An 8,617-nucleotide genomic window follows, 5' to 3' on the forward strand; every position below is an offset into this window, starting at 1 on the left:
GAGTCATGCTCTTGTCTTATATTTGAAAACCTATCACCAAACTGAAAATTATGTAGATTTTCTCCTATGTTTTCTTAAAGAAATTTTATATTTTTGCATTTTACATTTAAGTATATGATCCATTTTTAATTAATTTTTTATTGAGGTATAATTGTCATATAACATATTAGTTTCAGGTGTAGAACATAATGATTTGATATTTGTGTATCCCCAAACCCTTCCATGGGAGCGTTGTTCTCAACCTATTTCCTTGAAACTCTGACCCCCTATTGGATTTTTCCCCTATTAGGTAAGATTGGAAACTTGAAGGGTACTGGAATAGAAGGAATTTTCTTCCTGGTATAAGCCTTTAGCAAAGACCTTTCCCCTGGGGAGTGGGATTTTGTTAAATAGAAATCTCTGAGTTTATTTCACAGTGTTTACTCTTCCCCTTTCCCTGCCAGAACAAGGAAATAATCTTTCTCAAAACTTCACCATGGCTTCTGGTTTGAGGCGGCTGCTGTGGTGGGGTGGACTATGGCAACTCAGGAAGCCACTCCAGGAAGCCAATCAGAGGAGAGCAATGCTTTGGACCTGCCATCAACTTATGATGTAAGGGATTACGTGTTGCAGAGACCCAGCCAGGAGGCCAACAGTGAGGCTTTTAGTTTTGAATAAGTTCTTTCTATTCCTTGTTCTTCAGATGTAGATCCAGCCGTGTGGCTGACAGGGTCTTGGTGCTCTGCCCTGGTGTCAGGCTTGAGCATCTGAGGTGGAAAGCCGAGTTCAGGACATTGGACCACCGGAGACCTCCCAGCCACACATAATATCAGTTGGTGAGAGCTCTCACAGAGATCTATGTCTCAACGCTAAGACCCAACTCCACCCAACGGCCAGCAAACTCCAATGCTGGATGTCCCATGCCAAACAACTAGCAAGACAGGAACACAACTTCACTTATTAGCAGAGAGGCTGCCTACAATCATACTATGTTCACAGACACCCTAAAAAACACCACCAGATGCGGCACTGCCCATCAGAAAGACAAGATCCTGCCCCACCTGCCAGAACACAGGCACCAGTGCCCTCCACCAGGACACCTACAAAACCCACTGAACCAACCTCAGTCACTGGGGGCAGACACCAAAAACAATGGGAACTATGAACCTGAAGCCTACAAAAAGGAGACCCCAAACACAGTAAGGTAAACAAAATGAGAAGACAGAGAAATATGCAGCAGATGAAGGAGGAAGGTAAAAACCCACCAGACCTAACAAATGAAGAGGCAATAGGCAGCCTACCTGAAAAAGAATTCAGAGAAATGATAGTAAAGATGATCCAAAATCTTGAAAATAGAATGGAGGAAATACAAGAAACGTTTAACAAGGACCTAGAAGAAATAAAGAACAAACAAACAATCATGAAAAACACAATAAATGAAATTAAAAATTCTCTAGAAGGAATCAAGAGCAGGATACCTGAGGCAGAAGAACGGATAAGTGACCTGGAAGATAAAATAGTGGAAATAACTACTGCAGAGCAGAGTAAAGAAAAAAGAATGAAAAGAATTGAGGACAGTCTCAGAGACCTCAGAGAGAACATTAAACGCACCAACATTCGAATTATAGGGCTCCCAAAAGAAGAAGAGAAAAAGAAAGGGACTGAGAAAATATTTGAAGAGATTATAGTTGAAAACGTCTGTAATATGGGAAAGGAAATGGTCAATCAAGTCCAGGAAGCTCAGAGAGCTCCATACAGGATAAATCCAAGGAGAAACATGCCAAGACACATATTAATCAAACTATCAAAAACTAAATAAAAAGAAAAACTAATAAAAGCAGCAAGGGTAAAGCAACAAATAACATACAAGGGAATCCCCATAAGGTTGACAGCTGATCTTTCAGCAGAAACTCTGCAAACCAGAAGGGAGTGGCAGGACATATTTAAAGTGATGAAAGGGAAAAACCTACAACCAAGAATACTCTACCCAGCAAGGATCTCATCAGATTTGATGGAGAAATTAAAACCTATACATACAAGCTAAAGCTAAGAGAATTCAGCACTACCAAACCACCTTTACAACAAATGTTAAAGGAACCTCTCTAGGCAGGAAACACAAGAGAAGGAAAAGACCTACAAAAACAAACCCAAAACAATTAAGAAAATGGTAATAGGAACATACATATCTAGTATTACCTTAAATGTAAATGGATTAATTGCTCCAAACAAAAGACATAGACTGGGGGAGAATGCATACAAAAACAAGACCTCTATATATGCTGTCTACAAGAGACCCACTTCAGACCTAGGGACACATACAGACTAAAAGTGAGGGGATGGAAAAAGATATTCCATGCAAATGGAAATCAAAAGAAAGCTGGAGTAGCAATTCTCATATCAGACAAAATAAACTTTAAAATAAAGACTATTACGGGCTTCCCTGGTGGTGCAGTGGTTGAGAATCTGCCTGCCAACGCAGGGCACACGGGTCGAGCCCTGGTCTGGGAAGATCCCACATGCTGCGGAACAACTGGGCCCCTGAGCCACAACTACTGAGTCTGCGTGTCTGGAGCCTGTGCTCCACAACAACAGAGGCCGCGATAGTGAGAGGCCCACGCACCACGATGAAGAGTGGTCCCCACTTGCTGCAACTATAGAAAGCCCTAGAAATGAAGACCCAACACATTCAAAAATAAAATAAATAAATAAATAAAATAAAGAATATTACAAGAGACAAAGAAGGACACTACATAATGATCAACGAATCAATCCAAGAAGAAGATATAACAATTATAAATACTTATGCACCCAACATAGGAGCACCTCAATACATAAGGCACATGCTAACAGCCATAAAAGGGGAAATCGACAGTAACACAATAATAGTAGCAGAGTTTAACACCCCACTTTCACCAATGAACAGATCATCCAAAATGAAAATGAATAAGGAAGCACTGCTTTAAATGACACATAAAACAGGATGGATTTAATTGATATTTTTAGGACATTCCATCCAAAACAACACAAAACACTTTCTTCTCAAATGCTCAAGGAACATTCTCCAGGACAGATCATATCCTATGTCACAAATCAAGCCTGGTAAATTTAAGAGAACTAAAATAATACCAAGTATCTTTTCTGACCACAACAGTATGAGACTAGATATCAATTACAGGAAAAAAACTGTAAAAAATACCAACACATGGAGGCTAAACAGTACACTACTAAATAACCAAGAGAGCACTGAAGAAATCAAAGAGGAAATCAAAAAATACCTAGAAACAAATGACAATGGAGACATGATGACCCAAAAACTATGGGATGCAGCAAAAACAGCTCCAAGAGGGAAATTCATAACAATACAATCCTACCTCAAGAAACAAGAAACATCTCAAATAAACAACCTAACCTTACACCTAAAGCAATTAGAGAAAGAAGAACAAAAAACCCCCAAAGTTAGCAGAAGGAGAGAAATCATAAAGATCAGATCAGAAATAAATGAAAAAGAAATTAAGGAAACAATAGCAAAGATCAATAAATCTAAAAGCTGGTTCTTTGAGAAGATAAACAAAATTGAAAAACCATTAGGCAGACTCCTCAAGAAAAAAAGGGAGAAAACTCAAATCAACAGAATTAGAAATGAAAAAGGAGAAGTAACAACTGACACTGCAGAAATACAAAGGATCATGAGAGACTACTGCAAGCAACTATATGCCAATACAATGGAGAACGTGGATGGAATGCACAAATTCTTAGAAAAGCACAACCTTCCAAGACTGAGCCAGGAAGAAATAGAAAACAGAAACAGACCAATCACAAGCACTGAAATTGAGACTGTGATTAAAAATCTTCCAACAAACAAGAGCCCAGGAGCAGATGGCTTCACAGGCGAATTCTATCAAACATTTAGAGAAGAGCTAACACCTATTCTTCTAAAACTCTTCCAAAATATAGCAGACGGAGAAACACTCCCAAACTCATTCTACGAGGCCACCATCACCCTGATACCAAAACCAGACAAAGGTGTCACAAAAAAAGAAAACTACAGGCCAATATCACTGATGAACATAGATGCAAAAATCCTCAGCAGAATACTAACAAACAGAATCCAACAGCACATTAAACGGATCATATACCATGATCAATCGGGGTTTATCCCAGGAATGCAAGGATTCTTCAATATATGCAATTCAATCAATGTGATACATCATATTAACATATTGAAGGATAAAAATCATATGATTATCTCAATAGATGAAGAAAAAGCTTTCGACAAAATTCAACACCCATTTATGATAAAAACCTTCCAGGAAGTAGGCATAGAGCAAACTTACCTCAACATAATAAAGGTCATATATGACAAACCAACAGCCAACGTCGTACTCAGTGGTGAAAATACTGAAACCATTTCCACTAAGATCAGGAACAAGACAAGGTTGCCCACTCCCACTGCTATTATACAACATAGTTTTGGAAGTTTTAGCCACAGCAATCAGAGAAGAAAAAGAAATAAAAGGATTCCAAGTGGGAAAAGAAGTAAAACTGTCACTGTGTGCAAATGACATGATACTATACATAGAGAATCCTAAAGATGCTACCAGAAAACCATGAGCTAATCAATGAATATGGTAAAGTAGCAGGACACAAAATTAATGCACAGAAATCTCTTACATTCTTAAACACTAATGATGAAAAATCTGAAAGTGAAATTAAGGAAACACTCCCATTTGCCATTGCAACAGAAAGAATAAAATATCTAGGTATAAACCTACCTAAGGAGACAAAAGACCTGTATGCAGAAAACTGTAAGACACTGATGAAAGAAATTAAAGACGATACAAACAGATGGAGAGATATACCATGTTCTTGGACTGGAAGAATCAACATTGTGAAAATGACTATACTACCCAAAGCAATCTACAGATTCAGTGCAATCCCTATCAAGCTACCAATTGCATTTTTCACAGAACTAGGACAAAAATTTCTCAATTTGTATGGAAACACAAAAAACCACGAATAGCCAAAACAACCTTGAGAAGGAAGAATGAAGCTGGGGGAATCAGGTTCCCTGACTTCTGACTATATTACAGAGCTACAGTAATCAAGACAGTACTGGCATAAAAACAGAAATATAGATCAATGGAACAGGATCAAAAACCCAGAGATAAACCCATGCACATATGGTCACCTTATCTTTGATAAAGGAGGCCAGAATATACAATGGAGAAAAGATAGCCTCTTCAATTAGTGGTGCTGGGAAACTGGACAGCTACATGTAAAAGAATGAAACTAGAACACTCCCTAACACCATACACAAAAATAAACTCAAAATGGATTAAGGACCTAAATGTAAGGCCAGACTCTATAAAATTATTAGAGGAAAACATAGGCAGAACACTCTATGACATACATCACAGCAAGATCCTTTTTGACCCACCTCCAAGAGAAATGGAAATAAAAACAAAATAAACAAATGGGACCTAATGAAACTCAAAAGCTTTTGCACAGCAAAGGAAACCATAAACAAGACGAAAAGACAACCCTCAGAATGGGAGGAAATATTTGCAAACGAAGCAACTGACAAAGGATTAATCTCCAAAATTTACAAGCAGCTCAATATCAAAAAAACAAAGAACCCAATCCAAAAATGGGCAGAAGACCTAAATAGACATTTCTCCAAAGAAGATATACAGATGGCCAAGAGACACATGAAAGAATGCTCAATGTCATTAATCATTAGAGAAATGCAAATCAAAACTACAGTGAGATATCATCTCACACAGGTCAGAATGGCCATCATCAAAAAATCTACAAACAATTAGTGCTGGAGAGGGTGTGGAGAAAAGGGAACCCTCTTGCACTGTGGGTGGGAATGTAAATTGATACAGACACTATGGAGAACAGTATGGAGGTCCTTAAAAAACTGAAAATAGGACTACCATATGACCCAGCAATCTCACTACTGGACATATACCCTGAGAAAACCATAATTCAAAAAGAGTCATGTACCACAATGTTCATTGCAGCTCTATTTACAATAGCCAGGACATAGAAGCAACCTAAATTTCCATCAACAGATGAATGGATAATGAAGATTTGACACATGTATACAATGGAGTATTACTCAGCCATTAAAAGGAACGAAACTGAGTTATTTCTAGTGTGGTGAATGGACCTAGAGTCTGTCATACAGAGTGAGGTATGTCAGAAAGAGAAAAACAAATACCGTATGCCAACGCATATATACGGAATCTAAAAAAAAAAAAGGTTCTGAAGAACCTAGGGGCAGGACAGGAATAAAGACGCAGATGTAGAGAATGGACTTGAGGACCTGGGACGAAGTGAGAGAGTGGCATGGACATATATACACTACCAAATGTAAAACAGATAGTTAGTGGGAAGCAGCCACATAGCACAGGGAGATCAGCTCGGTGCTTTGTGACCACCTAGAGGGGTGGGATGGGGGGGTGGGAGGGAGACACAAGAGGGAGGGGTTATGGGGATATATGAGTACATATAGCTGATTCACTTTGTTATACAGCAGAAACTAACACAACATTGTACAGCAATTATAGTGCAATGAAGATGTTAAACAAAACAAAACAAACCAACAGAAAACTTCACCATGAGAACTGGGTGGAGTTCCTGTGGTTCATGGAGATAAAGCCCATGAATATGAGCTACCTCCCCCCGCCAGCCCAAAACAATGGTCTTCAGGATTTTCTCACTCTCAAGCTTATCCATACGCAGCCTCCTGCAATTTATCAAATTCGCTACCTAAATGTTTCTGTCCAGGGTCCCCATGACTACCCAAGGTTCAATAATTTAGTAGAAAGCCTCATAGGATTCAGAATACCATCATACAGCTAGGATTTATTACAGTAAAGTGACAGAAAGCAAAATCATGAAAGGAAAAATGTGCATGTGTGAAATTTGGAGGAAACCAGGCACAAGCTTCCCCCAGTCCTGTCCCGGAGGAGGCACACAGGATGCTCTTCATTCTTACAGGTATGAGTTGTGACAATGCATATTAAATGTTGCCTATCAGGGAAGCTCCTTAGAGACTTAGTGCCCAAGGTTTTTACTGAGGTCACCCTCTGCCTGGCACATACCAAAATTCCAATCTCCCAGATGGAAAACAGGTGTCAGCTAAACCACATGGTTTATACAAACAGCCGAGGCACAGTGAGTAAGCACTGTGAATTGTGGGAACCCTCCTAAAGTCGAAGTTGCCAGGCACCAGCCAAGGGCCAACCTTGCTAGCAGGCCTCTCCAGGCCTGCTACATAACTGTTCTGCCCAGTGTTCCTACTAGTTTATGATCGCAGTGGCTTCTGCTTCCAACAAGTAGATCTCAGTGGCTCTATCTCTCTGGATGCGCCTGTCTCTCCAGATTTCAGGGTAGTAGTTTATCCTGCAACCTCCGTTCTCTGAGAGGTCTAAGAAAAGTCATTGCATTGCAGTTTTTCCAGCTTTTCCTTATTGGAAGAATGGGCAAGATAACTTTTAAGCTCTTTACAGGTCAGAGCTGAAACCAGAAGCTCCAAGGAGCAATTTTAATATCACAAATTCTCCCTCACAAAAGTTCTTACACAAAGCTAGTGTTGTAGTTAACAACAGGACTTTCTCTTCTTGGAGAAAAAAGAAGACAAACAAAAAAGAATGTCCAGGATACATGTGTGTACATGTGAATGTGCCTATGGATGGCCAAATAGCAATACCCATCAATTCTCAGTAAACTTTTCAGGGTCTGGAGCAATAACTCTTACTGTCTACATATCAAAATCCTATGGGGGACATTCTGGAGGATATTACTGTTCCAGCCCCATCTAAAACTAAGTAAATAAAAAATTGGGGGGTGGAATTCAGGAATTAAAAAAATATTTTCACATTAAAAAATGCAGTCAGATTAAAAGCAATAACAACAATAACTCTGTCTTGGACATGTTGCTTAAGATGCTATCTGAATTTTACTGCTTCAAAAGAACTCTTTAAACTGACAATTCTGGATATCATTTTAGATTACTAAACCATGATTTGGGGAGTAGGGATAAAAAGCCAAATTTAAGAACCCATGTTTTAAGAACCCTCCAGGATATAATCATGTATGTTCAAATTTGAGAACCACGGATCTAGTATTTTAAAGACATAGGAAGAAAAAATTGTAAGTGATACATCCGTAACCTCCTCCACAGAGATTGTAAAGATTTAACAAGTTTACCTATTTAAAGGCTTTCAGGGAATGCCCACCCCATACTCTATAGAAATGGAGACATCCACAGTAGTCGCCATAGCTGGCAAAATAGTCAGGGAAGCCAAATCTTGATAAGGAAGGGAGAAAAACTTCTCAAGAATGAAACCGCTGGTCTAGAATTGATCTCCTTCTCCCAGCTCAGGTTAGACTGGGAGCTGGCAAGGCTGGAGCAGGTATGCTGTCAATGGCCTTTCCCCCAAGGCCACCTGGCTTGGTTCAGAAAGGCAAATATCAAACATGTGTCCCAGATAATAGTGATGACGTTACTCAAAGAAGAAAAACAAGATCATCTGAGGTCATTAATCAGGAGAGACAGAAGCAAAATGGTACCTGAGATGCAGCACCAACCAGCAGATCAAGAATAGAGAAACCAATATCATCAGTT

The 8,617-nt window shown here is 39.2% G+C and overlaps 1 pseudogene; it reads left to right on the forward strand.

Moving 5' to 3' along the window:
- The first annotated feature begins 516 nt into the window (after nt 1-516).
- On the forward strand, nt 517-750 carry LOC132360068 (shieldin complex subunit 1-like; annotated as a pseudogene).
- The last annotated feature ends 7,867 nt before the right edge of the window (nt 751-8,617 follow it).

Source organism: Balaenoptera ricei, chromosome 2 (genome assembly GCF_028023285.1).
Source record: "Balaenoptera ricei isolate mBalRic1 chromosome 2, mBalRic1.hap2, whole genome shotgun sequence".
Taxonomy (NCBI): Eukaryota; Metazoa; Chordata; class Mammalia; order Artiodactyla; family Balaenopteridae; genus Balaenoptera; species Balaenoptera ricei.